This window comes from Mustela nigripes, chromosome X, assembly GCF_022355385.1.
Source record: "Mustela nigripes isolate SB6536 chromosome X, MUSNIG.SB6536, whole genome shotgun sequence".
Classification (NCBI taxonomy): Eukaryota; Metazoa; Chordata; class Mammalia; order Carnivora; family Mustelidae; genus Mustela; species Mustela nigripes.
Window position 1 is genome coordinate 62,386,594 of NC_081575.1, and position 8,933 is coordinate 62,395,526.

Here is an 8,933-nt window from a genome sequence, read left to right on the forward strand (position 1 = left end):
GGGGAGTCCTTGCCCTTATGGCTTGATCAATGTCATCTTTAGGTCAGGCATTAACATCAAGATAATTGGGAGATTCTTGGTGGGGTATTATGATCCTGCTGTCATTTACATTCCCTTCTACCTCAGTCTCCTCCAGTTTATGGTGGGAGGGAGACATTAGGGCTTCAGGAACCAAGAGTTATTTGCCTCTGGAAATTGTGCTATTGATAAGGTAACCTCCCTGTTTAGGTCTCTAGGACATCTGTAGAGCAAGGGAGATTCCTGTTCTGCAGGATTGCGATCCCTGCAAGTTAACTATTTATCGTTTTATGGCAGTCAGGGGTGCCTGAGGAATGCTACACATATGGAGGGGAAAGGGTGAAGAGGGGGTGCAAGGCGCCAGCTTTTGCTTTGTCCTCAGCCAGCCTCCTGCTCCCTCATCATTCCTCTCTGAACAATTTTGACCCTTAAATCTTTAAGGTGGTTGAAGGTGGAAGGTCTCATCTTCTGTAACTTCTTCCTGCTGGATAGGGGCGTTAGAACTGTCCCTACCTGCTCAGGTCAATATTTGTCAGGGTAGGAACGTATACGGGAGTTATGAAAGGTTGAGGCAGCTGAATCCAGCGCTGACAGTGAAGAGGCGTCCTCGTGCGCGACAAGGATCGTCTGTCATGGTGTAGTCATTGTAGCAATGGAGTCTTGGCACCAAGTAGAGAAACATGGAACAAAGCAACATATTAAGATTAATAAGGCGATAAGAATGAGAAGCCCGAAAAGGAGATTTGGCCATAGCCCTCCTCCAAGCCAGGAACTTAACAAATCACTAAGAGAGAAAGAAGGATCTTGTAGAGCCTTAATCTGGGTGTTCATATCCTTTATTATTCCTGTGACATTTTTGCGATAGTCTAGGATGTATACGCAACATTCTGTCTTGATAATTGCACATGTGCCACCCTGGGCTGCTGTCAGGACATCTAAGGCCATCCTATTTTGTAAGACTGCCTTGCATATTTGTGAGACTTCGGTATTAAGGAGGGAGATGCCATTTAGTGAATCACTGAGTGCCTTTGTAGTATATTTATTAAGGGCTTCTACATGCCACATGACATCCTCTAGTCCCGCAGATGGAACAAAAATGGATGCTAAGTGATCATACCATTTAAAAACAGATCGTGTCCATCTTTGTTTCAAGTTGGGGAGATTAGCTGGAGTTGTAATGGTTTTAGTAATGCGCCCATGAATCCAGGCAAATCCTAAAGTACAGCCACCTATCCATCCTGGAGGAAGCCAGGGCCACAGGTTGGTTCCACATATCCAGTGGGTTCTGTTTGAAGCTGGCCATCTAATGCCAGGTCGCCTTGCCCAGTCAGTAGCAAACCAGTCAGTAGTCTGGAGTACTATTATTTGGGAACACATTTCTAACGACAGCCATCCCAGATATCATGTGTTATTTGCCCAAGTACCACTCGTATGATTCTTTTGTTCCCAGCATAAAACTGCCTTTTGACTGAGCCGTCCAATCGTGGGTGTAAGCCACAGATGTGCATCCCGATTTGATATATACCATCCTTAGTATAGCGATAAGGAGGGTTTCATAACTTAGGCCCTAGCTGGTGAGTATCATCTTGTGAGCCTGTAAGGTCAGTTAGGATTTTAATAGTTTGAGAATATGAAAAACTTTGATTATGTCCTGGTGAATCCTATGTTTTACTGATCATGGGCCAGGAAGAAACATTTCGATTAGTAATAGATTTATCCCAGAATGTGCTGTCTCCATCTATCATATCTGAGATATAATTTTGTAGAGAATGCCAATCAGTGCCCTGTAAAGGAGAAACCCACCAGGGTAATCCAGACGTACTTGAAATAGGCAAACTTCCACATATCCAGCAATCTATCTGATTATGTAGTTCAGCAAAATGCTGTGCCCACTGTAGAAAGGAATTGTCAGCTAAGACAAATGAAAGGAAGACAAAGAGAATATATATAACCTTCATTTTTGTTTGAAGAGAAGTTTGAGGTCTTCTAGGGACTCACAGGAGTAAGAAGTCACATTGGTTTGTTTGCTCGGTTCCTGTGGAGGAGGTACAGGTTTTATTCTAGATATATGAACCCATGAGGAGTGTCCTTCTAGTATTACCGCAGTGGGGGTACATAATATGACCCGATATGGACCTTTCCATCTTGGATGTAAGTTTTCAGTTATATCTGACTTCCAATTTTTTAAGTAAACCATGTCTCCCGGATTTACATGGGGTGGGTTTTCAGTTATAGTTAAATCAGGTTTGGGGAGAATACGATTAGTATACTCATTGAGTGACTTATGAATTAAACCAGCTTCCAGTGAATAATTTAGTAAGGCATTATAATTTTCATCTAATAACAGATCTACAGAAAGAAATGGTCTTCCATAAACTAACTCAAAAGGGCTAAGTCCTATAGGTTGTTTTGGGGGCAGTTCTCATCCTGAGAAGTCCTATTGGTAGGAGAGTAACCCAATTTTCCCGGGTTTCTAGACTAAGTTTAGTAAGATGACGTTTTAAAGTATGATTAGCTTTCTCCACCTTCCCGGAGGACTGTGGATGCCAGGCTGAATGTAAGAAATATTTAATTTTTAAGGCTTGAGCTATCTGTTGAGTTATCTGAGCAGTAAAAGAAGGACCATTATCACTTTGAAGAGATTGAGGAAGGCCAAATCTAGGGATAATTTCTCGCAACAAAACCTTAGTTACTTCTACGGCCCTTTCAGTTTTACATGGAAAGGCTTCAACCCATCCGGTGAAGATATCAACAAATACTAACAGATACCTATAGCCTTTGCAAGGTGGCATTTGTGTGAAATCAAGTTTCCAGTCCTCTCCTGGATAGGATCCACGCCTCTGGACTGGTTTTAAGAGAGGTGGGGGGCGAGCTGCACCCTCCGGATTTACTTGGGCACAGATGCTACAGGATTAACACACCTGTTTTATTGTGGTTGTTAAATTTACTCCATCAAATATATTTTTGATTAAATGTTTTAAGGCGTCTTTGCCCAAATGAGTAGCCTGGTGTAGGCCCTGTATTATTTTCCATTGACTAATCTTAGGCATAAAGAATTTTCCCTCATCATTAACAAGCCAGTCTTGTGCATTTTTAGTATACCCTCGCTCCTGAGCAATATGAATTTCTTGGTCTGAATAGACTGGAGTTATGGACTCCATTGGAGTCAAGACTGGTATGAGGCTTAATATCTGTTTACTCTTTGATGCCTCTTTGGCTGCATGGTCTGCTAGATTGTTTCCTTTAGATTCTAAGGTCATATCCTTTTGATGTCCTTTGATGTGAATCACCGCTACCTCCTTAGGCAAGTGTACAGCCTCAAGAAGGGCTATGATCTCAGGTCCATATTTGATTGGGGAGTTATGGCTTGATAGCAATCCCCTTTCCTTCCAAATAGCTCCATGAGCATGTAGTACTAGGAAAGCATATTTGGAGTCAGTATAAATGTTGAGTCTTAGACCTTCTGCCAATTGAAGAGCACGAGTAAGTGCTACTATTTCCACTTTTTGGGCAGAAGTATTTGCTGGAAGGGGTTTTGTCTCCATTGTTTTAACCAAACTAACTATAGCATATCCAGCCTTTCTTTCTCCCTTATCCATAAAACTGCTGCCGTCAATAAACCAGTTATCATCCGCATTTTCAATAGGGGAGTCCTTTAAATCCAGCCTGCTTGAATAGACAAGGTCAACAATCTCTGAGCAGTTATGTTCTACGGAAGCAGGATGGTCAGGTACAGGCATCAGAGACTCTGGGTTTAAAGTTTGACAGGTTTTAAGTACTACTTCAGGTGTATCTAAGAGCATAGCCTGGTATTTAGTAAGGCGGCCTCCTGTCATCCATTGGTGACCCTTAGTTTCTAAGACACTCTGGACCTGATGCGGAGTCATCACTGTCAGGGACTGACCCATCGTAAGCTTTGAGGCTTCTTCTACCAGGAGGGCCGTGGCAGCCACTGCTCGAAGACAGACTGGCCACCCTTGGGCCACATTGTGAAGTGACTTTGAAAAGTAGCCCACTGGCCTCGTTTCATTCCCTAATTTCTGGGTGAGAACTCCCAAGGCTTGGCCTTGCTTCTCTGCCACATATAAAGTAAAAGGTTTCTCTAAATTCGCTAGGGCCAGAACTGGAGCTGACAGAAGTTTAGTTTTTAATGTTTGAAAGGTTGTCTGCTGAGCTTTAGTCCATAGCAAAGGTTCCTCATCGGGGTCTTTAATTGAGTCATATAATGGTTTGGCCAAAAGTCCAAACCCAGGAATCCACAGGCGGCAAAAACCTGCCATTCCTAGAAAAGTGCGAAGTTGTTTTTTCGTAGTTGGAGGCTCAAGATCTAGTATGGCCCTTTTTTTGTCACTAGATAGAACACGGTGACCAGGCGTTAGTTCATATCCCAAATAGTATACGTTTTGTTGAGAAATTTGTGCCTTTTTAGGGGATACACGATACCCTCTATCTGCCAAAAAGTTAAATAAAGTTATAGAATTTTCATCAGATGCCTCTTTTGTAGGACTACAGATTAAAATGTCATCTACATATTGAATTACCGTTCCCTTAGATAAGGACACATCACGGAAATCTTTGCTAAGTACAGCTCCAAATAGATGAGAACTGTTCTTAAATCCTTGTGGTAAGACTGTCCAGGTTAACTGAGCAGACTGTGAGCTTGAGGGTGAAGTCCACTCAAAAGCAAATAGCGGCTGTGCTTCCTCACTTAATGGGATGCAAAAAAAAGCATCTTTCAAACCAAGTACAGTAAACCAGTTGGCGTCACCGGGGACATGGGTGAGAATAGTATTCGGATTTGGCACTATAAGATGAATAGGCATTACTGCCTCATTTATGGCTCTTAAATCTTGTACCATCCGATACTCTCCATTCGACTTTTTTACTGGTAAAATTGGGGTATTATAAGGAGATTGGCAAGGCTTTAGTATACCATGTTTTAGAAACTTGTCAATAAGCGGTTGTAACCCAGCTTTGGCCTCAGGTTTTAGAGGATACTGTTTCTTATGAGGTATATTGGCTGGGTCCTTTAAGATCACCTTGACGGTTGAGCTGTAAGAGCCCGTCCTGGGACATCACAATCCCAGACCTGTGGGTTTACTTCCTTCCAGACATTGGAAGGGATGGTAGGGTATGAATCAAGCTCTCCGGACGTTAAAGAGAACAAGCCATCCCCCTCTATGATAAGAGCAAATCGGCTACCCAGTTTATACATTAAGTCTCGTCCAAGTAACGGGGTGGGACAAGACGGAAGGACTAGAAAAACATGAAATAACAATTGACTCCTATATTTACAGGTTAAAGGCATTGTCTGATAGCATGTTTTAGTTTCTCCCTCTATGCCAACAATTTTAAGGCTAGAAGGACAAGTAGGGCCGGAGTGCTGAATAAGGACAGAGTAAGTGGCTCCAGTATCAATAAGAAAATTGATAAACTTACCTCCCACATCCAGGGTAACCCGGGGCTCAGTCATCTTGATGACAAAGGGAGCCAGACCAGCCTCAGGGTCCCGTCATGCCAGTTCCTCCTCCGACGTCGACTCTCGGGCGGGGAAGGGAGTTCCTGTCCCCTTCTCTCTCTGGAGACGAGGGCAGTCTCTCTTCCAATGTCCTGTTTCTTTACAGACAGGACATGGCCCTGGTGGAGAGTTCCTGTTCGGACATTTTCTGCTCCAGTGTCCGATCTGGCCACACGTATAGCATGGGGACTTACCTGGTTCCTTTCTTGCTGCCGGCCCCTTCTTTGGCCTCTGGTTAGTCTGGCTCTGTGGGGAATCCGCAATAGTGGCAGCCATTACTTGAGCCTGTATCTTACCCTGCAATTTAGTCCTCCGGTCCTTTTCTTGCCTCGAGGCCACATCTCTATTGTTAAAGACTTCAGTCGCTACCTCTAATACGCGCTGGGTGGGAGTCTGAGGACCTAGAGCCATCTTAGTTAATTTTCGGTGGATGTCAGGTGCCGATTGACTTATAAAATGCATGTTCAGTATGGTTATTCCCTCAGGTGAGGCTGGGTCCAGATTTGTGTATTTATGGATGGCCTCCACCAGTCGCCCCTGGAATAGGGCTGGATTTTCTTCAGTTCCCTGTGTAACTTCCAGGAGCTTGTCAAAGTTCACAGGTTTAGAAAATCCTTTTTTCATTCCTTCTATCAAACAAGTAATCATATGGTCCCGTTTCTCTCTCCCTGAACTATCCTCCTGATAGTTCCAATGCGGCTCAGTATTAGGGACGGCAGTGCCCCCTACTGGGTAATGATTCCTGTCTCTTACTGCTAGTTCATCAACGAACTCCTGTGCTCCCTCCCAGATTCGTCTCTTTTCCTCGGGGGTGCAACAGTGAGTTAACATGATATATATATCCTTCCAGGTCAAATCGAACATAATAGATACTTCCTGAAAACCATCAATAAATTGAGAGGGGTTTTCTGAATACCGTCCTAAACGTTGTTTTATCTGAGCCAGATCTGTCATGGAGAATGGGACATGGACCCTAATTGTGCCTGCTTCTCCATTGGCAACTTCCCTAAGAGGATGCATCCCATATTTAGATGGAGCTCCTGGTAAGTAGGGGATCCCGCTCCTAGTATGTCCAGCGGGACTAGGGGCAGTGGGTTCTTGGGGTTTATAAGGAGGAGGAGTAGCATCAGAGTCAGTGTTCTCTTCTTTGGGACTGTCTGGCAGTTCCCTCAACATCCCGGGTTTGTTGAGAGGAATCAGCCTGTTTAGACAGTCATCATCCAATATATCCTGGGGGGGGGGGGGTAGGGGGCCGCTAACCTGGCCTAGGATTAGACACATTCTGCAAGAGGCTTGGACATATGGAATTTCAGTCCATTTGCCCTTTTCCCTGCAGAAGAGGTCTAACTGATCGATTGACCTATAATTTAGAGTCCCATTTATGGGCCACTTTTCTCCGTATCCTAAGGAGTACTGAGGCCATTCAGTATTACAAAATAAGATCATCTTCTCCTTTCTTAAAACTTGCAGTTTGAATTGATCCCAGTGGGTTAAGAGGCATCCCAAGGGAGAGTCCTTGGGTACAGAAGAGGAGGATCCCATGTTCCTAAAAAGTAAAGAAGGTCCATTACCATAAATTCCCCCAACTCCTGTGTGGCGTCCCACTCAGGGTATGTCAGAGGTTTCAGGTGTCAAGAGCGACCAGAGGCGTCCCTCACGATGTCACCGTTGATCACCTTCATGCCTCCCAAGGAAGGCATTTCTGCCAAAAGGCCCTGGAAGGGGTGCTGGCGTCCCTCCACTTCCCCATTGCATCCTAGGCTACAGATGGGTACCTGGTGAATGGACTAGGGAACTATGCCATCCTACACTCAAAAGGTTGTGCTGTCCTGCCATTTCTAACCCACAAAAACGCTAGAGAAGTGTTGGCAAGGGGAAATTACTCAATTTCTTAGCTTTATGCGGTTTGCAGAAGACACTGACGAGAAACAGTGGAGACTGAAATCCATCATGGTCTATGCGACATTCCAACACATGTGGTCCTTACAGCCAACTTCCCTAGGAAAAAGTCCCCGGTTGCATTTTAATTGAATCGGGTACTAGTTTCGGCCAGCTCCCAGTGGAGGTCTCGCGGCCAGAAGTGGCTAGACCAGGGATGTGGAGGGGATCACATTAGATCAATCAGGAGGAAACCTCACAAGGGAGTCTTAAGATTGGCAGCCGTCCTAGTGACTTAGGTGGCTGTCCCGTGCCCAAGAAAGACAACTTTCTATAAGAACAGGAATAAAGAGAGAGTATCAAGTTTCTGGGTCTTATTGCCATTCCGGCCAGGGTACTAGCTTACAGCCCTGTGGAGTAGCAACAGGCTAGAGGATTACAGCCTGAGCAATTGACATGGAAGTGTTCCAATAAGACCATACTCCTTGAAAAAGCCCTGGAATGAGAATAAAGGAAAAGGAGAAAAAGTACTCACCAATTTTGCACCGAAGCTCAGAGTCCAAATGTAAAGATTCACAAATCTCCTGCCTGGCTCGCCAAAAATGATGAAGTCCCAGAACCTCAGTCAGGTTCGGTGGGGTGAGGAGGTTCGGAGCCGACGACTAAAGAAACAATTCTTAAGACGTCGTTGGTGCGAAAGGTGATTTATTAGAGCACCGGGACAGGGCCCGTGGGCAGGCAGGGATGCAGCTGCCCCAGGTTGTGAGGGTAGGCATGTTATATACCCCACGGTTGGGGGGAGGTGGTGAAGGGATGGGAGATTTCAACAGAGTTCTCACATGTTAGGGAGGGCCTACAAAGTGCCAGGGGGAGTCCTTGCCCTATGGCTTGATCAATGTTGTCTTTAAGTCAGGCATTAACATCAAGATAATTGGGAGATTCTTGGTGGGGTATTATGATCCGGCTATCATTTATATTCCCTTCTACCTCAGTCTCCTCCAGTTTATGGTGGGAGGGAAACATTAAGGCTTCAGGAACCGAGAGCTATTTGCCTCTGGAAATTTGTGCTATTGATAAGGTAACCTCCCTGTTTAGGTCTCTAGGACATCTGTAGAGCAAGGGAGATTCCTGTTCTGCAGGATTGCGGTCCCTGCAAATTAACTATTTATCGTTTTATGGCAGTCAGGGGTGCCTGAGGAATGCTACACATATGGAGGGAAAAGGGTGAAAAGGAGGTGCAAGGCGCCAGCTTTTGCTTTGTCCTCAGCCAGCCTCCTGCTCCCTCATCATTTCTGAGAGGGAGATCAGGGTGCGGTTTGTTTTCCTCTAAAACTACAAAAACCATCAAAAGCAGTCAAAGTGAGAGAAAAAAAAGTGAACAAACATAAAAACCTCCAGAGAACAAAAGCCTGAAAAAAGAAAAAAAAAAAAACACAGTTTCCTCAGAGCCCACCCCCTTGAGGGGGGCGGGAGGACTTAAGTCAGGGAATATCATTGACTGAAAACCCACGTGGCAGGC